Genomic DNA, 26,482 nt, shown 5'->3' with positions numbered 1-26,482 from the left:
TTTCCAATTGTTAGAGAAAAAACGGAATATTCTTATATACAAAAAATGTTGGGGCAATTGGCTATCTATTAAGGGAAAGAATAATGAAGGTAGATCCCTACTATACTCCATGGATAAAAATATTAATATATTTAGATAAACCAAATATATAAATGTGAAAAACAACACTGTAACTTTAGGAAAACATTCTTAAGACCTTGGGGTGAGAAAGCCTTGCAAAATAAAATAGGAAGTCAAAAGTTATAAAGAAAATAATGAATAAAAATGAGTGGCTAAAATATACAAAAATGTTTATATAATAAAATACAGGCTGAGGCAACACAGATTTGAAATAACACATTTGCAACACACACAACAGGCAAAATATTACATTCAAAATACATGTGAAGCTTGTCCAAATTGGACAAGAAATTAATAGGAAAAAGATAGACAGCTTAAGAACAAAATGGGAAAGGATATAATGAAGTAATTCCAGAAGAAACACAAATGGCCAAAACCATATACAATGATGCTTAACTAATAATTTGGAAATGGAGTATTATAAGAATAATGAGATAATATTTTTAGTCCATTAGCTTTGCAAAAATGAAAACGATTAGAATTGAGGCAAGCAGGAAGATGAAGAAACCATGAGGTCATCACTTTGCTCCTTTGCTCAAGACCCTCCAGTGGCTCCCCATCTCACTCTGGATAAAAACCAAAATCCCAACAATGGATTCCAAGGACCAACACAGTCTTCCCCCAAACCTTTACCCTCTTACCTCTCTGACTTCATTTGCTGCTCTTTTCCTCTTTGCTCACTCTTCTTTAGCTACATTAGCTTCCTTGGTGCTCCCTGAACATGCCAAGCTTGTTCCTACCATAGGGCTTTTGTCCCCTCCTCTGTCTGGACTAATCTTCCCTTATATATTTGCAAGGTTTAGTCACTTGCTTTCTTCAGGTCCCTTCAAAGTGTACGTGAGCAGAAAGTCTTCAGGTGCTACTGTGCCAGGTTCCAAACTTCAAGAGGACCAAAGTTCCTTCGCTATGCTATGAATCTCTTCACCTGGCTACTGGTTCCTACCCTTTAATTTTGTTGCTGTTCAGTTGCTAAGTAGTGTCCGACTCTTTGCAACCCCGTAACTGCAGCACACGTGGCTTCTCCTGTCCTTTACTATCTCCTGGAGTTTGCCCAAATTCATGTCCATTGAGTCAGTGATGCTATCTAACCAGCTCATCCTCTGCTGCCCCCTTCTCCTGCCTTCAGTTGTTCCCAGCATCAGGGTCTTTTCCAATGAGATGGCTCTTCGCATCAGGTGGCCAAAGTATTGGAGTTTCAGCTTCAGCATCAGTCTTTCCGATGAATATTCAGGGTTGGTTTCCTTTAGGATTGATGCTTTAATATCCTCAGTAATAAACCACTCTTCTGATCCCTTCTTTGCCCTTCTCTCCACCATGGGGAGGCTGACCCCCTACACTCTGCATCTCCTGAGCTCCCATACAGCTGGTTTCCACTTAGATTGGGAGCTGACAGAAGGAAACTGGAGTTTGGGAGGAGAGAGATTTATTTCTTCTCTGCTGCCTCCATGTCAATGGGTCTTAACCAGATGGTCTTTCCTTCACAACTTCAGTTGTGATTCTGAAAACACCATTTCCACCCTTCTTCCACCAGCCTTAGAGATAGGAGAACCAAGAAGAACTACAATCTTGCAGCCTCCAGAACAAAACTCATCACCACAAAAAGTAAAACTAAATGAAAAGGCACAGGATTATGCCCCAGATGAAGGAACAAGAAAAAAAACAACAACCCACAAAGTGCACATGACCAGTAGGCCTTCTCTGACTACTCCATTTACAATAGCAACCTTCCATTCCAGTCAGCACTCCCTAGCTCTACTTCCTGCCTTTTTTCCCCTCCACAGCACTTACCCTAGTTATTTCATCTGTGTTTTGTTTCTCTCTCCAGGGTCCCACAGAAAGAAAGTTCCACAAGAGCAAAGAATGGAGAAAGTAGGGAGGAAACCTGATAAGAGCAACAGAATTCCTTACATATACTTCAAAAATACCAAAATATCAAAATAGCAATAATAAAAAGAAACAGTATATGCTTTTAACACCAGGTAAAAGGAACTTTCATGGTGATAACTTTAAGTGTTAACTCTGAATTTAAGGTTTTCCATGACTGCAGCAATCAAAACTGATCTTGCTTCATTCTATCACATGGGAATGAGAATTCTGATTTTAAAAATGGTGACTGAACCCAGAATCTCAAAGCTGTAGGCTGTAGTAATGGCGACTTCCAAATAGAGATCAAGTCACAGGTTCAACGGCTGAAATATTGACCAGGGCTTCTTCCAGCTCTGACCACATACACTGAGCAATCCTAAAAACGACTGGGGCTCTGCATCTCTTTTAGGAAAGCTCACCTGGCAGTCTAAATCAGAATACATAGAGAAAAAGCGGAAAGCAAACAGTCTTTGCATCTAGTCTCATTCAAATGATTAGATATCTAAGCAATGTTAGAATCTTTCTATCCCATGAAAACACAAGCTCTCAAAGTGAGGGGTAAGAAAAGACAAAATCCTTAAGTAGTACTTCAATGAGAACCTTTAAAATAAACAAAAGTAAAGTTCTCTCATATTCAATATTGTAATTTTAAACTACTAATAGTTTTGCAGAAATGATTTTAAAATAATTATAACTTAACACAAAGATTTATCCCTCTTGATTAGTTTCCATAAAGGAAAGTTCAGTATTTTAAAAAATTTTAAATAAAATTACATATATTTAATGTGTACAACATGATGCTTTAATCAACACATAGTAAAATGATTCCTACAGCCAAGTTAATTAACATATCCATCTTCTCACAGTTACTTAAAAAAAAAGGGGGACAGTTCAGTATTGATGTGTTCTGTAATTAATTCCCTCCATACCTGCCAACAATCTACAGAGAGGTGAGCTGCCTTCAGTGGTGGTACTCATACTTGAGAAAGCAGAGGATGCAGGGACTCAGCAGGAATCATAATAGTTACTACTAGAAATCAGCCAACCAAAACAAAATCTGTAATACAGTTTCTCTTTATGCATGAACATCATAAAGTTCTGCTTACTGATCATCTAATACACCTGTGAAACTAATAAACCATAACCAAGCTAGGTAATTTACTGCCCTTAAGAACATTTTAAGAAACATTATTTTGAAAAACTACACACAACTTGACACCGTCAACACATAATTATCTTGCAGGTTACCAAGATGCTTATTATACAGAGAGGTACAGCTAACCTAAGAGTATGTGGTTTCTGGAAAGGCTGCTGGGCTGGGCTGCTCTCTGCCAGAGAAGCAAAGGGCAAGCCTAGCTAGGTCCCTAAAAGTACTTTCAGGTTTGCATATCACAAAAGGGGTTAAAAATACTTGAGACTACCAAAAAAACCTAACAAGACATCTGGGTGCTGTGGCTGTCACTGTCAGGACAGTCCTTGGAGGGAATGCCCATATCAATTCGGTTTATCAGATGGACAGCTGATCAACATTAAACAGATTTGCTCTGGGCAGACTGAGCTGAGCTTCCTGACATGAATTCCAATGAGAGCCCTCTGCACTCTACCACTGAGCTCTGCCATTTTTTACTGTTGCAGCTCCCTGGACATATGGGAATCCCTAGTGATGAGCACATAAAGCTGCCTCTAACTCAAGTGACGGCTCATTTCCCCTGGCTGAAGGCAGACATTAATATCCTGAGGAGATCAGACCCACCTCTCTGACCCCCATCTACTGAAGCAAAAGCACTGTCCTATTTCTTCATTTAATAAGCTTTTAATGAAGAAAAGCAAAATCCCCTCTCTGAGTGCAGCACAGTTCTACATGAAATGGTTATACAAATACATCTGATTCTGTGTCAAAGTTTCCAAAAAACCTGTCCCCCTCCTCACTGGACTGTAGATTCTGTCACTTGCCCCCCTACAGTGTCATTCTTTCTGCTGAAATACAAGAGTTTGGTTCTCTGCTCTGATAATTATGAGCCATCGCTACATTACGGCAGGTGGAGGATTAAAGAACTGGTTACAAAAAGCAAGCTGGTGTTTCAATTTTCAATACAAACCTTTCTTCGAAGATTCATCATTGAGTTATGAAATTTCCTACAGGCTCAATCAGACTGGGAGAAATAACAGTTCAGTGAAACCCAGACAGTACACCAGAAAATGCTTGGGAGCTATATTAGCATATGAGAAACCTAAAAATATTCAGTGAATTGGAGTTGGCATACATACTTTGGTTTTAGGAGTGGGATGGCAAACAAAGAAGATAAGCAGATTTTTACCTGTGATTCTTGGAGATTGTTTAAAAATAAGGGGAATTAGAATCATTACTGAACTTTAGTGCTGGATCCACTGCCTATTGCCAGGGCTCTGTGAGTTCTGAACTGTTCATGAAAGACTGCGGTTTGAGTTTTCTCTTCTTTTGAAAGCAAGTAGGGGTTAGGAGAAATGTGAAGGCTGCATGTTAAATGGGGCACAGGAAGCACTGTGGGAGGGAAATGTCATTCTGCAAAGACCTCTCCAACTGAATAACAGGAGGCAATGATGTCTGAAAAGGGAACCTTAGCAGGCTTCATTTAGACCATGAAATGTGTCTGAGGCTGGGAAATGTGAAGGTAAGGTGAGCATAAAGTGGCAAAGATTTGTTTTGTATGAAAAAAGGTGTCAGGATATAGGCTATATAATGACATGCTTTAAAGTGATGACTTACACTGGCTATCTAATCAACCTAGGAATCTAGAGTCGCAGATCCTAAATGCTACCCTAAATACTTTGTGTATGAAAGTATGGTGGGTCCCCATATGTTTAAACCATAGAAGTAAAAACCAAGGGCAGGTACTCAGTGTGCAGGTTAAGGCACAATTTATAACCTACTACAACCCAGATATTTTTATTTTTTAAAACAAAAATCTCATTTAATCTTTACCAAGTTTAGTTATTAACTCCATTTTATAGATAAAGAAATAGATTTCTACAGGGGAAAGAGATGTCAGAGAGCCTCTCCAGGAAATACTACCCAAGAAAGGAAAAGACAGGAAGACTTAACATCAAATGGCATTTCCAAATACCACTCTAAACAATTAGATCCTACAAAAAACTCTTGTTACCAGGCATAAAGCTATTTTCAGATCACATATATGGCTATAAAAACTCTTAATATAGTCACTGAATGCTACTTTATCTTCTTTTTTAAAAACAGGTTTGTTGAGATTTAATTTATGCATCATAAAATTCACCCATTTTTAACTACAATTCACTGAATTTTACTATTTACAGAGTTGTGAAACCATCACCACAACCAAGTTTTAGAACATTTCCATCACCCTAAAAAATAAACCTGATGCTCATTTAGAGTCTTTCCTTATTCAGGTTCTTTGTTTTGATTTTTGCTTTAATTTTTCAAGTATTTGAAGTTTTAAGTGAAATTAATTATAAAGAGCAACAATTATAAAATAGAAATGTCAAAATACTTTTACTAAAAAATAATACAATCTATGACAAAGAGTGAAATGTCCACATTATATACATGTTCTTCAAACCCAAATATAAGTGACAGATCTATCACGTGTCAGAAAGTAAAGTTTGTTTTTTAAAAAACTGACTATAAGGTATCTCAAAGGACATATGCAGAAAATGGTATCCATATACAACTTTCAAGCAAATTACTTTAAAAGGTAAATGTACACAGTCTGTTTATTCACCAAAAATTCCCCAAACAAACAAACAAAAAAACCCCATATTACTTTATAATCACACCCCACATCCCAGGCAACCCTTCAGTTTCCCATTTCACCTTTAGTGTGTTTTTGTTTACATCCAAAGAAACAACACATACGAAGTAATGAAAAAGTCTGTGAATCACAATTTAGATGTGATAAAAAATTATCTCCATTTCTTTTTTCAAATTACACTACTTTATTTAATTTTGGTATGGACTTACTGCGTGTTCACCAGAATGAAAATCCTTGACTATGTTTTCAAGTGAAACAAGCATGCCATCCAAATTTCTTTTTCATAGGAAAGTAGTACAGGAAAATTAAAAGATAGGATTAAAACTCATCTTTAAACCTTCACAACAGCTAAATGGACTACTTACAAAAATAAATCATACAAGTCAGATGAAAGCATACTTTTATGATAAAAAAATCAAAACAATATAAAAATATATTGAGCTACACTGTTCAGTGTGGGTAGACGCTAACCACATGCAACTATTAAGGACTTAAAACATCACTGGTCTGAATTTGGATGTGCTTAAGAATTAAAGACTTAGTAAAAAAAAAATTTCAGTAACAAATGCTTTATATTGACAATGTTAAAATGATAATATTTTAGTTATGTAAGCTTAAATAAAATATATTATTAACAATAGTTTTACTCACTTGTTTTCTTTTATATTTTTAGTGTGGTTACTATCAAATTTAAAATTATACTTCTAAGAGGTCCTACCAGGTTCATCATCTCTTCATCCTACTTTCTTCTCCAGAAGTTATCTGTCTGGCAGTCTGGCACAGTTTCTTTCAGACTTTTTTTTACATGTAAACATGTTTACAGAGACTTCTAAGACCACATTACTTTTGGCTGCACCTTCCCCACCTGCCTCTAGTTATCTTTCCCTTTCCCAGTGTCTAAGCATGACTTCTCATCCTGGCCTTCTGGACCCACAGTCCTCACCTCTACTCCTGGAAAGGCAAGTAACATGCTTATTTAAATAAGCACACATTTTAAGAACATATTTTTTAAACAAACAACTAACAAAATATTCTTTCAAAGGATGGCCAAGTGTGCACACAGCTCTGCCAATCTTGTATTTGTGATGTGCCAGGCACTGTGCCTGGTGCGGCCCTTACCCCATAAACACACTGGAGTACTTACTATTCCCAAGGAGCTTAAAGCCTAACAGGGACAAAAAAACAAAACCAAAACCAACAAAACCATTGTATATTAATGCATATAAATGAAACCTAGGAAAATGATACTGATGAACCTATTTGCAGGGCAAGAATAGAGACACAGACATAGAGAAAAGACTTGTGGACACAGTCGGGGAAGGAGAGGGTGGAATAAACTGAGAGAGTAGCATTGAAACATATACATTACGCTATGTAAAATAGATAGCCAGTGGGAATTTGCTGTATGACTCGGGGAGCTCAAACCTGGTGCTCTGTGACAACCTAGAGGGCTGAGATGGGGTGGGAGGTGGTAGGAAGGTTCAAGAGGAAGGGGACATATGTATATCAATGGCTGATTCATGTTGCTGTATGGTAGAAACCAACACAATACTGTAAAGCAATTATCCTCTCATTAAAAGTAAATTGCAAAAAAACCCAACAGAGCTAGAAACAGAGACATCTGAACAAGCCCCCTGTTCACCTCAGAAAATACATTACTTTACGAAGGGATAAAACTATATATCCCAAACAGCAAACATTTTAATCATGCTTTCAACTGAAATACAAGGCAGCATCTTAAAATGTCTGGATTTAGATAATTAAATGGAAGGAATCCCCTGGTGGTCCAGTGGTTAGAACTCAGTGCTTTCAATGACATGGGCCCAAGTTCAATCCTTGGTCAAGGAACTATAAGATTCTGCAAGCCACCTGGGGGAGCCAAAAATTAAAAAAGAATTAAACAGTGACCCCGAAGCTCATCTACTACACTTCCAACCCACAGACAAGCAGCTATCCCAAAGACATTTTTTGTAGGCAGGCAGTTGAGAGTATGGCTATCTGTATTATTGTGCTTATTCTGAGCAAACTCTACAATGTCTAACTTTCCAAGTAATCTGATCTTTTTCCTCTTCTTATGGGCTTTATCTTGCCTTTGATGTTTTTATACATTTTCACATTTAATCATCTTGGCACTCTGTTACCAGTTTTATCTTCCCCACCCAGTAATCTAGCTAGTTCTTATGTCCACAGCATGATTTTCTCAAAGGATACCATCTTCCTTTCACCACTCTGCATTCTAAGACATTCTTTCAATCAAGTCCAATCATTTAAAGAGTAATCTAAGCCTACAGGAATCATTTTAAAAATACTGATCCCTCTTCTCTTTATAAATGTGTAAGTTTCAAAAATAAGAAGGCTGTAAAGAATAAGATAAACCTGAAGTAACTGAGTATAAGTCACCAACTTACCTTATTAAAAAGCTTCCTGATAGTTGATGATACCAAATGGTTCACAAGCTAATTTGGAAGTCAAAGCTCAACAAAATGTAGTAAGAAATGAGAAAGAGTTATTTAATGGACACTCAATTCAGATTACATTTACTTCCATTACAATCAACTATGTTAACCTTACTATACATATGTCATAACAACATGAAATAGCTCACTCCTGAGTTAATTTATGGGGGAAAAGCTTTAAAAGCAATACCTTGACTATTTGTAACTCAAACAAGTCAGAATAGGTGAAAATTGAGAAAACTGTTAATCTGGGTTATCTGATTATCACCATCATCATCAAAATTATTAATAGAGTACCTACTTGCCAGACCCCAGAAATGTAAATTATAAAAGTGTTTTTTTTGTTCTATCCATGAGTATGTATCAAAGTATGAGTACACATGTATTCTTTCTCTTAACGTTGTTAAGACATGGTCTGTGCCCTGAGGACTCACATTTAGTTGCATATAGACTATAATGACAAAAAAAATAACAAAAAAACCTATATAGCATATGATAAGTGTAAAATGAATCCCACAGTCTGTACTTGCTGTAAGGATACACAATTATAATCATTGAAGATATGGGGAGAGGATGGGAAGGCTCCATGGAAGAGGTAACAGGAGAGTGGGACTTTTCTTGATCAATGAGAACAAGGATGTTGCTGCTCATCCCCCACCATGCCATGCATGGCTGCCACAGCACTGCTGGGGGTATCTGTGTGAGGTGGAGGGTGAGGCACGAAGAATGGCTCTCCAGTTGGCTTGCTGATACTACTGATGCTGCTGGCACCAACAGGTTTCACTGCCCCTGCCAGACAATGAGCAAAGTCGACAGCTGCCATGGAATAGTTCGAGAATGGCTGCAGATAGAAAGAGGAATATGGGAGAAGCATAGGTTTAGGACAAAGGCTTGGGTATCTTTTCTCAGGGCTTGAGAGGAAAACAAATAAGAACAATACAAGAAAGGAGGAAAAAAGTCCAGGAACATCCTCCATCCTCTGGCCACAGCCCCAAATGATTTGGACAAAGTAAGGAGAACAGAATTAACTCAGATTGAAAGCAAATAAATGAATAAGCTAACTTAGCCCTTTGTCTTCAACTTCATTCTAAAGAGAAGAATGCAGTGAAGACTTTATTAGAGGAGGTGATACAGAAACCACCTTGGCTTGCCCTTTTAGCAAGCCCTCCTGAAAGATAAAAATGTGCCCACAGTTCAGCCTCCCTGGGTCTTAGGTTTAGGCATTAATTTAGATAGTTCCTAATTGAACTGCCTTCAGACGTAAAGGTCTTGCCCTACTCCATAGGAAAGGACTAATAAGCTAGGAGACCCAAGAGAGGGTATTGAGAGAAGATGACTGGTGAGGCCTTGGTGCCCACAGAGAGAAAAGGGTATGAAGCTGGGTTGTTCCTCAGGGGGCTAAAGGTGAGTGGCTGTCATTCTGAATCCCTGCTAATACACAGAGTTTGATTTCTCCGTATTTCTAAAAAAACCTTATAATTATTCCACTCATATTATTAATGCCATATCTTGAGTAATTTTGTGGCACTACCTTTTGTTGGACATTTATGTTATCAATTATGAGCATTTCTTTATATAATATCTTATTTAAATTCTAAATCAAGACATAGAATAACCTACTCAGCAATATCTGTATATAGTTTTTATTGTTTGATAATATACTAAAGTCAAAACACACTACAAAACACATTTGCTCATTACAAAACACATTTAAAATTTAAGTTCATTTAAAAAAATAAGCATGTTTTAGTATTCCATTTCTTTCTTCTCTAAAGCACAATTTTGATAGGATCTAAGGGTAAAAAATGACTAAAACACAGTACATGCCTTGAAGTGTTTATAATCTGACTCTTAAAGACAAAAGCACACAGATGCATAGAACAATTTTATGGACTCTGAGGGAGAAGGTGAGGGTGGGACGTTCTGGGAGAATAGCATTGAAACATGTATATTATCATATGTGAAACAGAACACCATTCCATGTTCGATGCATGAGACAAGGGCTCAGGGCCGGGGCAATGGGAAGACCCAGAGGGATGGGATGGGGAGGGAGGTGGGTGGGGGGTCCAGGAAGGGGACCACATGTAAACCCATGGCTGATTCATGTCAATGTATGGCAAAAACTATTACAATATTGTAAAGTAATTAGCCCCCAACTAAAATAAATAAATTTATTAAAAAAAAAAAAGAAAAGAAAAAAAAAATCAAAAAAAAAAAAAAAAAGACAAAAGCAGACAATGTCAACAAAGCATGGCAAATACACTGCAGTTATTACGAATAGGAGTTTGGAGTAAGAAAGACCTGGTTTAAATCTCAAATCTGCCACTTATGGCTGTATGATCCTGGCTAAACTATTTAATGTCCCCAACCTTTACTGTCTTCATCTATCACTGTTGTTAGGTCGCTAAGTCGTGCCCAACTCTTTTGCAACTCCATGGACTGTAGCCTGACAGGTTCCTCTGTCCATGGGATTTCCCAGGCAAGAATACTGGAGTGGGTTACCATTTCTTTCTCCAGAGGATCTTTCTGACCCAGGGATTGAACCTATGTCTCCTGCCTTAACAGGCAGATTCTTTATCACTGAAGCCACCAGGGAAGCCCAATCTATCACTACTGACCCTTTGAGACTGTTGTGAGACATGTGTAAAGTGTTTTCAACACAATGCCTGGCACATGGTCTGTACCCAGTATATGATAGTTATTACTCTTACTTATTAATGCTATTCCCACTAATACCTGTACAGGCTTATGCCCAGTGTGCTATGAGAGTCCAGAATAAAGGTATTTAGCTTAGCCTAGTGGTCAGGGAAGGTTTCCTGGAGAAGATGAGAGCTAAGTTGTATATTAAGGAACACTTCCTTTACAGCTCAGTCGGTAAAGAATCTGCCTACAATGCAGGAGACCCGGGTTCAATTCCCAGGTCGGGAAGATCCTCTGGAGAAGGAAATGGCAACCCACTCCCCTCGCCTGCAGAATCCCATGGATAGAGGAGCCTGGAAGGCTACAGTCCATGGGATTGCAAGAATTGGACATGACTTAGCGACTAAACCACCACCACCAAGAATTAATTCAGATGAAGAAAAGTAGAAATAGCATTCCATACTGAGGAAACAGCACAGTGTATAAAGGGCACTGTAAAAATTTGGTATTTGCTGGCAGGTCTCGCACAGGAACAGTCATCACTCAGTTCCCCCTTTCCTTGGTATCCCATAGCATAGCTGCTTTCTTCTTCATATAGTTTACCATTTATCTTCCCTAGAAATACCCAACCTATCCCCGACAGCTATGTTGGTTTTGTCCTTTAAGAATAATTCAGCCTTACAGTGAAACGCAGACCAGGCCTCTCTAGAACCTTATGAGAATCTTCTCTTTCTTTTGTGACATGAGAAAGGGTAAACTGCTGAGGTAATACAGCTGAGTTGAAGAGTGTGGGTTCTGGAGTTAGACTGCCTGGGTTTAAATACTGGTCCCATCAGTGTCACTTTGGGCAAGTTGCTTCACCTCTGTGTGCTTCAGTCATTTTTATCTGTTAAAAGTGGATGAGAATAATCTCAGAATTGCTGGGAGGATTCAGTGAGCTAACACACGTAAGAAAACTTGAACAGGGTCTGGCTATTAATAAGAATTAGCTAATATCACCTAACAAAATTAAAATTCCATGTTTCTTGGACAGGACATCCCTGAGAAAGTAGAGAATGCACTAGATTAGAAATGTCATCTGTGCTGGGCAGAAGGAAGAAGGGAGAATAAAAAGAAGTACAATATTTATTGAGTACCTACTAGGTCCTATTGTCCCTATTTTTATACATGGGTACACTGGGGCTCAGAAAGATCAAGAAATGTGCCTAGACAAATGGGCAAAACCATGATTCAAAACCATAGGCCGATGAATATAGAGCTATGCTCTTCTAAACACCTGCTTCTCTTCACCAGAATGGTGAAAACGGGACTCCATTTTCTTAGCTTGAAAATTATGATATCAAACTTCACATTGCTAAGAAGAAACCTGAGAGCTGCCTAAGTTTTTACATGATTTTTTGGGCCTACTCCAGGAAATATAAACATTTTTCATGGTATGATTTCATGTGCTATGCTGAGGATTCCATTTCAAAAAGATCATAAACTATAGGATATAAATCAAGTGTACATTTGCTTGTCTGAAGTTCAGAGCATATTACAATTACACAATGGGTAACAAAAATACTATTCTTTAGAATCCCAATTTTACATTTTCAGACATAAACTGACTAGACCTACATTTGTTTTATAACAAGACATAGGCCCGATTCTAGTCTTTAATTTCCCTCCCCCCACCCCAAACTTAAGTATTGTATAAGGTGTTTGGTGGGATTTTAATATACTTGAGATTGATATTTCATAGTAATCTGGCTTCTCAGGTACCTTTTTTTTCCCCTCTACCAAAGAACATAAATTTCTTATAACAAAATGAGAATAAAGTCAGAAAAAATAAAGTTAAAAAAACCATGGGAAAAGTGAATAATTTGAGACTGTCTGGCTACAAAGCATTAACTTCATGAGTTGAACTCAGAAGAATACACTACGGTCTTACGGATCTTACACAAATCTAGGAGCTTTTTATATTGTCACTTCTTTGTCAATGAAGATGCTTTTTTAAGTGGGGAGGAAAATCAATCTCTCTTTCTCTCTCTCACACACACACACGCACGGGATTTGTCACATGTTGGTCCTATACTGATAAAAGAGCACCAATCCTCAGGGGAAACTTCAAATACTCTAAGACAAGAAGCTGCAAAGGGGGGTTGAGGGGCAGAGAAGAGCAGACAATCCTGTATAGAGATATTTTATATATATATATATATATATATATATATATATATACACACAATTTTTTAACCTAAAATATATAATTTTTTCTTTAATTACAGTTTCCTATATAACCACTGATGGGTTCCAGCAATGCAAGCCATATTTATTAGACGCAGCATGTCAAATAGGAGTTGACAATTACGGTCTCTATCAATACATATTATGCCAGACGGTAATGAGCCATCCACAAAGGGCTAGCCATCCAAAATAATCATGTCGCTTTCCAGAGAAATGTCGAAGAGGTTATGGTTTATTACACAGTGCTCATTAGATATACAGTGGCAGCATTAGCAATTTTTCTTTCATTTGCGTCTCATTTAAAGATCTGCCCCCAGAAGCACAGTCAAATTAGTACACAAGGTTAAAACCATTACACCCAGAAAAAAATTAAGTTGCATTTTATTTTACAGTAATGGTGGATCAAAGGTCCTCAGAATCTATTATTTGCAAAACCATTATCTAACACAGAATATTAACAAAAGGGAAAAGAAAAGCAATGCCCTGCCAGCATGGCTTTGACAGGAACAAAGACAGACTGTTTGAAATAAGCAAACACCACATTACTTAATTAAATATCCTTAAAAAAAAAACTATTTTAAAAATAATACTAAGGTTGTGACATCAACTGACAAAAGTCACAAGACTAAAGTTAATGATGAAGCACCAACCTATACTTTGAAATGCTTTGTTCGCATCAACTTATTTTTAAACGTTTTTAAAATTGCCTTTGTGCACAATTTGATTATAAATCCATTTATTGCTATAAAGTATTTATTTTCTTAAGATAACCTAGGTTCTCATCTTTGGGGCAAATGCACGTTTATAGATATCTATTAAACTGGAAATTTGGATAAACTATTATAATCAGAAAGATCTGGTCAAGAAAGCAAATTGTGGAGTAGGTAATAAAAACTAAAATGTGCTTAGTTGCGTCTGACTCTTTGCTACCCCATGGACTGTAGCTCGCCAGGCTCCTCTGTCTGTGGGAATTCTCCAGGCAAGAATATTCGAGTGGGTAGCCTATCCCTTCTCCAAGGGATCTTCCTGACCCAGGAATTGAACTGGGGTCTCCTGCATTGCAGGCAGATTCTTCACCAGCTGAGCTACTATGGAAGCACTAAAAACTAAAATAGGTACTACCAAATAATAAATAGTTAGCGGATTTTGTCAAATCATCAGATAGCTGAATAACAGCACCTGAATTAGGGACAATAAATAGTTGTAGCAAAGAGATCTTTTGAAGAGATTTCTAAAGTCCTGCTTGGTTGTATACCTTGTCCATATTTTATTATTAACAGACTGTAATTGTGGTGGATATTCAAAGATCTCTTGCTTTCATTCAGTGAACATTTATTTAGTATCTGCCACATGTCAAACCATGTGATAAGCTCTGAGAATACATCCAAAATGTGGGGGAAGGGACAGAAAACTTAGAGCTATATCCTTAAAAAACTCATGGCCAGAGCAGTGAAGGATTCAGACATGAACTAAATGATTTCAGTCATAGGCGACAACTGCCATCAAAGAAGTTAACACACACAGGGGCCAGGGAGCCCAAATCTTAATGGAGGAAGGCAAGGATTTTCAAAGAAAGTAACACCTAAAGTGGGACCGAAAGGAGAATTCTACTGGGGAGGGAGAAATACACTGAGAACGTGGAGAAGTGGAGAGCAAGGGGGCTGAAGTGGGATCATTTACCTCAGAGAATCAGAAAACACAGTTTTAAGGAAACTCTTAAAAGCTGATCCAAATTAGAGGAAGGTATCCTGACAATGGAATGATGGACTTTATGAAATAAAGTCAGCAAGAAAGGTCTAGGAAGTTCAAACGACTTTTTTAAGTATCTTAAGGAAAATAGTTTTTGGTTAGGTCTATGTATAATCTAATTTCAGAGTGAATAAATGTATTATCGATTTAATGCTGTGACACCAACTGAATAACTTCTATCTTGCCATGACCAAATTTTGAATTTCACTGGTTATTCTAATTCTTCTTTACCCCTAAAAATGAGAGAAGTATCCCTGAGTCTTTTCCCTTAAACTGATAAAAGTATGAACTATAATATACTGTAGTCTAATATGTATGTCTGCTCTCAAAATACGTGTAAAATATGGCACACTTTTAGAGAACAGAGAATAGAATTATTTAATTCTTTTGTTATGGTACTCAGTACAGGTATAATTAGATACCCACAAAAGTTTGCTTTCTTTTTTTAATGGAAATGCCATTATGTCCTAATACAGCCTCTATACTTAGCTATGGTCAATGATACAGTGAATTCCTTAAGAGATTGTAGCATCATGAGAGAATATTTCATTTCTTCCAGAGTATAACAGGTATCCTTTTCTTTTTGAGTATTGTGATGTTTCTAAACGAGGTCCTATATATCTATGCTGTTTTAACGAAGTAGTATTTGACCTTCCAAGAAGTTCATCTCTTGAACAAATATAAGTAAAGATTCCAAAGATTAAAAAAAAAAACTTAATGTAAAACATCTGTAACTGTGTACATATTATGTACATACAGTTTTGTGTAAATGGTTGCAGCATCGTTCCTGACTTTGAATTTTGCTTGGCTCATTTTTTTTCTATCAAGAAAAGCCCTAGCTAATGAACACCAGAAGTCACAAGAGGTAAGCAGTATGAGATGGTAACTGTAATACAACAAGAAGTCATATTGTTAAACTATAGAAAGGGAAAAAGCAATGAGGTCCCACAGTGATTATTTATTGCTCTACGTTCACATCATTACTATGTGTAATTAAGAATTGCAAGGAAAAAAAACAAAAATGAGACTGTTGTAGGTGGATAGAGAGAAGAGCACGGGTGGCCCACTTCATGAGAGCATCCAAAGGCCCTGTAGGAACAGCTGTTTTGTCAATGTCTTTTCTTCCCACCATTCTAAGGACTATAATTTATTCATTTGCTCTCATCTCTGTCTTATTCTATAGAATTTTAAAAGTTTTAGGTATGTTCAATAACAGATAAAAAGCACAACCAGTAGATGTGGGGAAAACATGAGACAAAAGTGTAACGGGATAAAGTATGATACAGTGAGAAAGAAAAGCACAAAATGGAAGGGAGGCAGGAACCCATAGCAATAAGCTAATAGTCCGAATTACAGACTTGAATGGAGCACTCAGAAACAGAGCCTTTTCCTGTGTGTAACAAATGTGCCATTTTATCTCAAAATGTTAACGTCTGAGTTGTAGGTTTGATGACTCTGCATCACCAAACCAAAGATAGTACCTTGATTAAAACCTTGCCTGATTTCCCAGTTTTAGGAAAGAAAGAAATTCTGTTTTAGAAACCCTCATGATTTTGGGTTATATCTCCAAGTCCTATTCTATGAGTACAAATAAAAGCTTCTGAGTCACCATTTATAACAATTTCAGAGGGGCTCACATTTTACTATTTGAAAGTGGCACTAAATGAGAAATGATCACCATCTGTATAGCAAAAATATCTGCACTTAATTGCTTGATAATACACTCTAAGACAGCAGCTCCCTGTCTGGATTTCCTAGATCTTTAAGGATTCTTCACAGGAGGTGAAAAATTCTTCAGAGAAATGAGCTTTTTTCCCCTTTCAAAAATGTCTAAGGAAAGTCATTCATTAACCCCTAGACAAAGGTACATCTGTTAATAAAAACACCAATTTCCTTTAGTGCTGTATTCATTAATAAGATGTGACAGTAGTAGTTACATTTTGGTCACTAGGCACCCAGATTGTCAGTTACAAGTGCATCTGATAAAACAGAAAATCAAGTAATCATTATATTACATATAAAGTGTGCTTGGTAAACAGACTCCTTTACAGAAGGGCAGGGGAACAGCAAAAGGAGTCTTTGAGTGCTGAAGAGGCTAAGAGGTTATCATCACCAAGCCTATGGCTGGCTGACTTCCCTCTACTTTCCCCTGGTCATCCGCTTTCACCAAGTTATCCTAAAAGAGAGCGGCTGTCCACTTCAACCGACACATCTAACAGGAGGCCAGAAGAGGTCAGTGGAGAGCAGTGCTAGGCACTCCATTCTCGCACCCAGACGTCTGGACTCTGGCACATCTCAGGTCTCTGTTTACTCAAGAGGAAGAAGCCAAAAAAAAAAAACCCCACACACTGAAAACCCAGAATAAATCATTATACTCAATTTTTTATTCTGTCACAATCAGAGACGACTTTAAGGCTATTGTAAACTGTAACTTAGAAAAAAGAGATTTGAAATAGAAAACATTTTCCTGTGACAATGTCCCAGCTTCTAAATTAATTTTAAACAAAGAGTGAAAAAATTAAGCATGTTGTTTTGAATGTTTTAAATATTTAAATATAAAATTTTCCTCTCTTTTACCTCCAGGGAAGTATAAACTAAATAAACAGCTCTTCCTTCATCAAGAGCTGAAGAATTACAAGAAAAAAAAGATACAGACTTTTAAATACCAGTTCCTGTGTTTTTACTTCTCTCTCTTACGAAGGCCCACCTAAAACGTAGAGAACCTAAAAGTGAGCTCCAGTCCTTCACAGAGGAGCTACTTTCCCATCAAAATGGAAGTCATGGTCTGGGGCATATTTATCCAATATAAAGTTGCAGTAGTGTACCAGGCACAGAGAGAACCACAACCACATAAGACCATGTGGTACCCTGACTTTAAGGGCTTTATGAATCTAAGAGTGAAACCAATAAAATTAGAAAATGCTAAGGAAAGACCTAAAATAGGTGGATTACAGAAAGGTCCAAGTTACCTTGCCTACCCTTCTAACTATTCCTGAGGAAGATTAACTTCCAGTCAAAGTGGTATAGACAATATAAAGCAAAATCTGCATGAAGTACCTTTGAAAAATAGCAATTTGCCTATTAAACACTGTAGATATATATTTTAAAAAGCTGGCTTTTATAAAATCAAAGTCACAAATTGAATTAAATTCTAATAATTAAGTACCATTCCATTTAAATTCTCTGACAACTGATTTTTCAGCTTATTGTTTTTGTTAAGCTACTCTGGCCTGTACAAAGAAATAAAAAGTAAATTCCCATTTCTAAAGTTCTGAATTGAATGGTATAAAATTAAATACAGAGATGTATTTTAAGTGCAAAGTATCCTTCCACTGTTGCCAGAAAACTACTAACAAAGGGGAGTTAAGTAATTTCACAGCCGTATTTTCTCATCTCCTTCACTGAGAACACAGTCCTTTGCATGGCATAATAAGCTGTAAATTATAAACATTTTTACATAGCCTGCTGCAAAGAAAAGTCTGCCAGCTACTATATTGGATAGGGTTCAAGTGATTAACTACAGCTTTGGAAAGAAGGGGTGGAAATTTGTTTTGCTTCTCAGTTTGTTGGTTCTCTTATGCATAGCCTCTAAAAATCTGTTACATCATTATTTGCAATGAGTATGTAAGTTATTCATTGTAATTATAGTAGAGAACTAGAAGCTCCGCATTACTGAGAATGTAAATTATCCATGGACAGCAGCAAATTTTGTAGGTGCATAATTATCCAAGTACTTCCTTGAAACAGTGTCTCCAATGAGTATGAATGTAACGGGTTTTAATACCAAAATTTATAGCATTGAGCATTTCAGGACTAAAGACAAATGAAATACACTTTGCTCTTTGTCTATAGGGGAAGCCCATTAAACAGAATGTCTATTTGGGGCAGGTCTAATTTTAAAAATGGTTTCTGTATCAAAGAAAATATACAGGAATCTATATTCCCAACAGATGAAAGAATAAAGGAGATGTGCAACGAAAGAAGTATAGTCTGCAAACCTAAATGTTTTTATTTTTAAATTGTATAGAACATTACTATGATCCACATTCAATCTCTCAACAAAAGCGAATTTTGTCTGAATAAATCAACAATAATTCAGGGAGCACCTGAGTGCCCACTATGGTGCTTAGATTTTAGAGGCTAAAGAAAAAAGTCTATAACCTGGTTTCTAAGCACTATGTAATTCAATACCACTAAATATAAAGATTTGTGATCAGAGGTGAGGATGTCAAGATAAAAAACAAAGTACAGTTGGCCCCCTGTATCTTCGGGTTTCGCATCCATGGAGTCTACCAACTGTGGAGCTGGCTATATCTGCAAATGAGAAACCCATGGATGCAGAGAGCTGAATGTATTCATTGTACTGTATCATTTTGTATAAAGGACTTGAGCATCTGTGGATTTTGGTATCCATGGGAGCTCCTGGAATCAACCCCCTACGGATACCAAGGGGCAACAGTATATTTGGGGCACTCTAATCCAGAGGCTGCCTACAATAATGGAAAAAGCATGAATTCCATGGTTAAATGGGGTTTGAATCCCAATTCCTTCATCTATTTACACTATCAATTTTGTTAGGTTATTAAATTTCTCTAAGCCTGTTTCCCCCAAAAGTGATTTTTTGTTAACCAGTACTGTAAGGATTAAATGAGTTAACATTTATAAATCACAGGGAGGAGTACCAGACATACAGAAAATTCAGTATGTGTTAACTATTTAGTGATTATTTGTCTATATTTATCACAGTCAGCTTTGCACACAGCAGGCACTCAACAAATGTTGAGTTTGAGTGACTGATCAAACATAGTAGAAGGATAAGTACGTGTGTGCTAAATTGCTTCAGTCATGTCCTACTCTTTGCAACACTATGATTGTAGCCAACCAGGCTCCCCGTCCATGGGATTTCCCAGGCAAGAACACTGGAGTGGGTTGCCATTCCCTTCTCCAGGGGATCTTCCTGACCCAGGGATCACACGCATGTCTCTTATGTCTCTTGCATTGGCAAGTGGGTTCCTTACCACTAGCACCACCTGAGAAGCCCAGATAGGTATACAAATTACTACAGAATTAAAAAAAAAACAAGTGCCTCAGAGGTACAAAATGTAATAAAAGGCTCAGTGATGGAAGAGGTGCTGAATTGGAAGATGGCTAAAACACAAGGCGCTGACTTCAAGAACTGGGGAAACATACATAAATCCGTCACTACAAAAAATATGTTGGGGCTTCCTTGGTGGTCCAGTGGTTAAGACCCAATTCAGGGGGTGCAGATTAGATCCCTGGTTAGGGGGCTAAGATTCCATATGCTGCATGGTGCAGCCAAAAAATAAATAATTTAAAAAAACCCAACCATGTGTTAAGCATACTAAAAATTCACAGAATATTCCCTCTAAGTTCTGGCTCTAATTGAGCCAGAGCTTTTCCTGGGGTACTGATATCCCCATATCTTTGTGAGTAGATACAGTTAACCTCCTACAAGCCAAAACTGAGGAGCTGAGAGGTGGGACTGGTGCTCTGTTTCTGGACCATCTTGAGAAACCACTGGTCTACTTTTTACCACTACTTCTGGCCGTCACTCTGTGTTCACTGGAGTTCTCATCATTTCGCTTAGTTTGGTTCTCTTGGTTGACATCAGTCACGTGAACTGTCCACCCTGTAGTTTCTCAATCTACTCAAGTCAAATGCTGTCAACCCCACTCTGAGGAAAAATTAGAACTATCCTACTTCTGAAATCAATTCACATATCCTACCTTCTATCTACAATCTCCAAATCTCTCAGTTCTCTCATCCACTATTACTTTTCCCTCTAAAATATGAATCTTCATGACCTCCAATTTTGATCACTACTTTTAACCTAATTTTGGACTCCCTCAGCCTTCCTTCCTGAGTGAGCCTAAATAGTTCTACTAGGTGGGCATAGAAAAAACCATAATCATGCTTTTATCTCTATCATTTCTACTTTAGGACAGCTAGAGATTACCTGTTGCTGATAAGGAGTTCAGATTTAATTCTGTAGGTAATAGGATACCACTGAAAAATTAAGGATACTTTATTCCACTTAAAAACTTGAACAGAAGTTTGCCTCTATTACCAGCAAAGACCCTGATGCTGAGAAAGACTGAGGGCAAGAAGAGAAGGGGCCACAGAGGATGAGATGGTTGGGTGGTATCACCGACTCAATGGACATGAATTTGAGCAAATTCCAGGAGATAGTGAAGGCTAGGTAAGCCTGGCGTACTGTAGTTCATGGGGTCCCAAAGAGTCAGACGTGACTTGGCAACTGAACAACCACCACCACCACCACCCAGCTACCAGTCCAAGAGCAAGAAGAGAATAGTGAAGGAGGAGTTCCTTGGGCACTAAGCTACCAACAGATACCAGTTTCTCCAAGGATTTTATTATTAGTCGCTCAGTCGTGTCCAACTCTTTGTGACCCCGTGGACTGTAGCTATCAGGCTCCTCTGTCCATGGAATTCTCCAGGCAAGAATACTGGAGTGGGCTACCATTTCCTTCTCCAAGGGATCTTCCTGACCCAGGGATTGAACCTGCATCTCCGCATTGCAGGCAGACTCTTTACCAACTGAGCCACCAGAGAAGCCCCCCAAGGGTCTTAGGTGAAGGATATTCATGATTGTCTTTAATTAAACAAAGGGCTGCAAGTGGACACTGGTAGATTGTGGACCCAATAGTGAATATGGTTACAGCTCTGGAAGTTAAGTTCCAGAAACAGAGTTCTAGAAATGAAGTTGCATCAATGGAGTCAGAAGGCTAACAGATGCATAAATTGTTTCTTTACCTTGTCATTGGAGGTCAAAGACTATTTCTGATTAATATTTGCATTTCCCTCAATGCTCAGCCCTCTGACTTGCAGAGAGGAGGTGGTCAGGATAGACCACAGTCTACTTGAACCTAGCTGGATATGTGTCTGTGAAGCTCTCTGATTTAAGTCCATTTTATCTTTATCTATCTTATAGATGAGTAATCACACAGCATGATTAGTGACTTGCCTAAGATCAAATAGCTAATCAGTTACAGATTTGAGACAAGAACCTTTATCCATGTCTCTTTTACATCACACTGTTTACCAATGGGGGTGCTTTGAGTTGGGTTCAAAGGATAAGCATTAAGTCGTGAAGCTATTAAGCAAACTCTGTCATTAAACATTTTAAATGGCTGCAATTCTTCTGACAGAACTACCATTTTACTACAGTAAATGTCAAGAATTGAGCACAGTTTAAATTTAGATTAGACACTGGATAATGCCTTTGCCTATGGCTTCTTACTAGTTAATGTATAGCCCTTCTTTAAGAAAAAGAGTTTAATTTTTTATACTACTGACAAAACAATTTATGCAGCTTGTTTTTTGTTGTGATGTAGTCAAGCAGGCTAATCTATATCAAGATATTTATATACAATTAACTCTCAGCAGAGCAGATTAGTAGCTGAGCCCACCTACTTTTTGTGATTAATTATACTTGTTTTGTAAGAGGCTGTTCCTATTTTGTGCCTTTCCAACAGCTCTGGTGAAGTAAAGACTTCTGATGTACTGTACATGGAACATAAAGAGCCTTCCCCTTTCTTACTCAACATATAATTGCTGCATTTGTGCATGCTGTGTAAGTTGAAAATAACAATAAAAAGTTAATGAAGAAAATAAGTACTGGTTGTAATGAATTAGTAATATTACTAGATTTGTATCTGGAGTTTCTTTTTATTGCTGTAAATGGAACACAATCAATAGTAATATGTAATCAAACTACACATGCTTTCATCTCTTGAGATATCTTTGAAAAGGAGCTGAGATATCTTTAAGAAATTATCTTCAAAAGCCTACTCTAAATTCAGTTATTCAGCATAATCATTTTAAATCACTGTCAATAAGTATTCCTCATTTTCTAATTTCTTGTAGTACAAAAAGGTACATTTCTTAAATAGGTTGTTAAAGTTTTATAAGTATGAAATATAATTTCATGTTAATTTTCAAGTTAATTTAAATTAGATTTTCTTTATATAAAAAAAGAAATACTAAAAATAAAGTTCCCTTTGATTATTCCCCTATACCTGTTCTCAAACCTTTCCCTGTCCCCACTTCCTCCAAACACAGCTACCATCAAGTGGGTAAGGTTTCCTCAGTCTTTCTTCTATACATTTACACATGTCGTTTGAAAAAATAATAATAATAACCATAGTTTAAAAAAATGCTATCCCAATATTAATTATTGCACTTTAATATAATTAAACCCTAAGTAAATATAATAATATGTTCCTACTTAAGCCTCATTTTTTAAGGTGTTTTTTGATTTGGTCAATCCCAAGGGAAATATGGTTTGTTCATTTTGTTTCTGTTCTTGTTCAGTTGCTCAGTCGTTTTCGACTCTTTGCAACCCCATAGACTGCAGCATGCCAGGTCCTCTGTCCTTTGCCATCTCCCAGAGTTTGCTCAAACTCATGTCCATTGAGTCAGTGATGCCATCCAAGCACCTCATCCTCTATTGTCCCTTACTCCTCCTGTCTTCAATCTTTTCTAGTATCACGGTCTTTTCCAATGAGTCAGCTTTTCGCATCAGGTGGCCAAAGTACTGGAGCTTCGGTTTCAGTATCAGTCCTTCCAATGAATATTCAGGGTTGATTTCCATTAGGATTGACTGCTTTGATCTTCTTGCTGTCCAAGGGACTCCCAGAAGTCTTCTCCAGCATCACAGTTCAAAGGTATCAATTCTTCTTTGTCCAGCTCTCATATTTGTACATGGCTACTGGAAAAACCATAGGTTTGATTATATGGACCTCTATCCACAAAGTAATGTCTCTGCTTTTTAATATGCTATCTAGGTTGGTCATTGCTTTTCTTCCAAAGAGCAAGCATCTTTTAATTTCATGGCTGCTGTCACCACCCACAGTGATTTTGGAGCCCAAGAAAATAAAGTCTGTACTGTTTCCATTGTTTCCCCATCTATTTGCCATGAAGTGATGGGACTGGATGCCATGATCTTAGTTTTTTGAATGTTGAGTTTTAAGCCAGCTTTTTCACTCTCCTTCACCTTCACTAAGAGACTCCTTAGTTTCTCTTTGCTTTCTGCCATAAGGGTGGTGTCATCTGCACATCTGAAGTTATTGATATTTCTCCTGGAAATCTTGATTCCAGCTTGTGCTTCATCCAGCCCAGAATTTCTCATGATGTACTCTGCATATAAGTTAAATAAGCAGGGTGACAATATATAGCCTTGATGTACTCCTTTTCCTATTCGGAACCAGTCTGTTGTTCCATGTCCAGTTCTAACTGTTGCTTCTTGACCGGCATACAGGTTTCACAGGAAGCAGGTAAGGTGGTCTGGTATTCCCATCTCTTTCAGAATATTCCATAGTTCATTGTGATCTACACAATCAAAGGCTTTAGTGCAGTCAATGAAGCAGATGTTTTTCTGGAATTCTCTACCTTTTTCTATGATCCAATGGATATTGGCAATTTGATCTCTGGTTCTTCTGTCTTTTCTAAAACCAGCTGTACATCTGGAAGTTATCAGTTAACATACTGCTGAAACCTAGCTTGAAAGATTTTAAGCATTATTTTGATAGCATTTGAAATGAGTGCAATTGTGCAATAGTTTGAGCGTTCTTTGGCATTGGAATGAAAACTGACCTTTTCCAGTCCTGAGGCCACTGCTGAGCTTTCCAAATTTGCTGGCATATTGAATGCAGCACTTGAACAGCATCATCTTTTAGGATTTGAAAAAGCTCAGCTGGAATCCCATCACCTCCACTAGCTTTGTTGGTAGTGATGTTTCCTAAGGCCCACTTGACTTCTCACTCCAGGATGTGTGGCTCTAGGTAAGTGATCACACCAACATGGTTATCTGGGTCATTAAGATCTTTTTTGTATATTTCTTCTGTATATTTTTGTCACCTCTTCTTAATATCTTCTGCTAGGTGCATACTGTTTGTGTCTTTTTTGAGTGCCTATCTTTGCATGAAATGTTGCCTTGGTATCTCTAATTTTCTCAAAGATATCTCTAGTTTTTCCCATTCTATTGTTTTCCTCTATTTCTTTGCAACGTTTCCTCTATTTGTTTGCATTTGAACCAGAGATCCAATTACCAATATCCATTGATCATCGAAAAAGCAAGAGAGTTCCAGAAAAACATCTACTTCTGCTTCATTGACTATGCCAAAGCCTTTGACTGTGTGGACCACAAAAAACTCTGGAAAATTCTTAAAGGAATGGCAATACCAGATCACCTGACCTGCCTCCTGAGAAATCTGTATGCAGGTCAAGAAGCAACAGTTAGAACTGGACCTGGAACAACAGACTGGTTCCAAATCGCGAAAGGAATACGTCAAGGCTGTATGTTATCACCTTGCTTATTTAACTTAGATGCAGAGTACATCATGCGAAATGCCAGGCTGTATGAAGTACAAGCTGGAATCAAGATTGCCAGGAGAAATATCAATAACCTCAGATACGCAGATGACACCACCCTTATGGCAGAAAGCGAAGAAGAACTGAAGAACCTCTTGATGAAAGTGAAAGAGGAGAGTCAAAAAGTTGACTTAAAACTCAACATTCAGAAAATTAAGATCATGGCATCTGGTCCCATCACTTCATGGCAAATAGATGGGGAAACAATGGAAACAGTGACAGATTTTACTTTTTTGGGCTCCAAAATCACTGCAGATTGTGACTGAAGCCACGAAATTAAAAGATGCTTGCTTCTTGGAAGAAAAGTTACGACTAACCTAGACAGTATATTAAAAAGCAGTGACATTACTTTGCCAACAAAGGTCTGTCAAATCAAAGCTATGGTTTTTCCAGTAGTCATGTATGGATGTGAGAGTTGGACTATAAAGAAAGCTGAGCACTAAAGAATGGATGCTTTTGAACTGTGGTATTGGAGAAGACTCTTGAGAGTCCCTTGGACTGAAAGGAGATCCAACCAGTCCATCCTGAAATAAATCAGTCCTGAATATTCACTGGAAGGACTGATGTTGAAGCTGAAACTCCAATACTTTGGCCACCTGATGCAAAAAACTGACTCATTGGAAAAGACCCTGATGCTGGGAAAGATTGAAGGTGGGAGAAGGGGACGAGAGAGGATGAGATGGTTGGATGGCCTCACTGACTCAATGGACCTAAGTTTGAGTAAGCTCCAGGAGTTGGTGATGGACAGGGAGGTCTGGCATGCTACACTTCATGGGGTCGTGAAGAGTCAGACACGACTGGACTGAATTGAACTTTGCATTGTTCACTTAAAAAGGCTTTCTTATCTCTCCTTGCTATTCTCTGGAACTCTGCATACAGTTGGATATATGTTTCCTTTTCTCCTTTGCTTTTCGCTTCTCTATTTTTCTCAGCAATTTGTAAGGCCTCCTCAGACAACCATTTTGCTTTTTTGCATTTCTTTTTCTTGGGGATGGTTTTGATCATTGTCTCCTGTATAATGTTACGAACCTCTGTCCAGAGTTCTTCAGGCACTCTGTCTAATTTTGTTTCGCATCTTTAAATGCCAAATACTAATACACAGTGTGAAGGTAAGTACTGATAGTCACAGCCTATTGTGAGTATAATCAGAAGTCATTAGAAGCTAATTAGGACTACATTAAAATGATAAATTATGCACCATAATATTTGCAGCTGAGATCAAGTCCCTAAATTTAAAGATTTATTT

The 26,482-nt window shown here is 37.7% G+C and overlaps 1 protein-coding gene and 1 long non-coding RNA gene across 4 annotated transcripts in view; both read right to left on the bottom strand.

Moving 5' to 3' along the window:
- The window catches only part of PDSS2 (decaprenyl diphosphate synthase subunit 2), a 253,400-nt gene that overhangs the window by 108,038 nt on the left and 118,880 nt on the right, over positions 1 to 26,482 (bottom strand). The window lies entirely within an intron of this gene.
- Positions 1,905 to 11,555, bottom strand: LOC145520461 (uncharacterized). The gene is made up of 4 exons (XR_014064484.1): positions 11,532 to 11,555; positions 8,751 to 9,050; positions 8,162 to 8,209; positions 1,905 to 2,002 (listed from the first exon to the last, which is right to left on the bottom strand). It is a non-coding gene; the product is annotated as an uncharacterized LOC145520461 (long non-coding RNA).

Source organism: Giraffa tippelskirchi, chromosome 9 (genome assembly GCF_054371585.1).
Source record: "Giraffa tippelskirchi isolate mGirTip1 chromosome 9, T2T-mGirTip1v1.2.pri, whole genome shotgun sequence".
In the NCBI taxonomy this organism is placed as follows: domain Eukaryota; kingdom Metazoa; phylum Chordata; class Mammalia; order Artiodactyla; family Giraffidae; genus Giraffa; species Giraffa tippelskirchi.
Note: the sequence above shows the minus strand (reverse complement) of the source record. Positions and strands in the feature narration are given on the sequence as shown.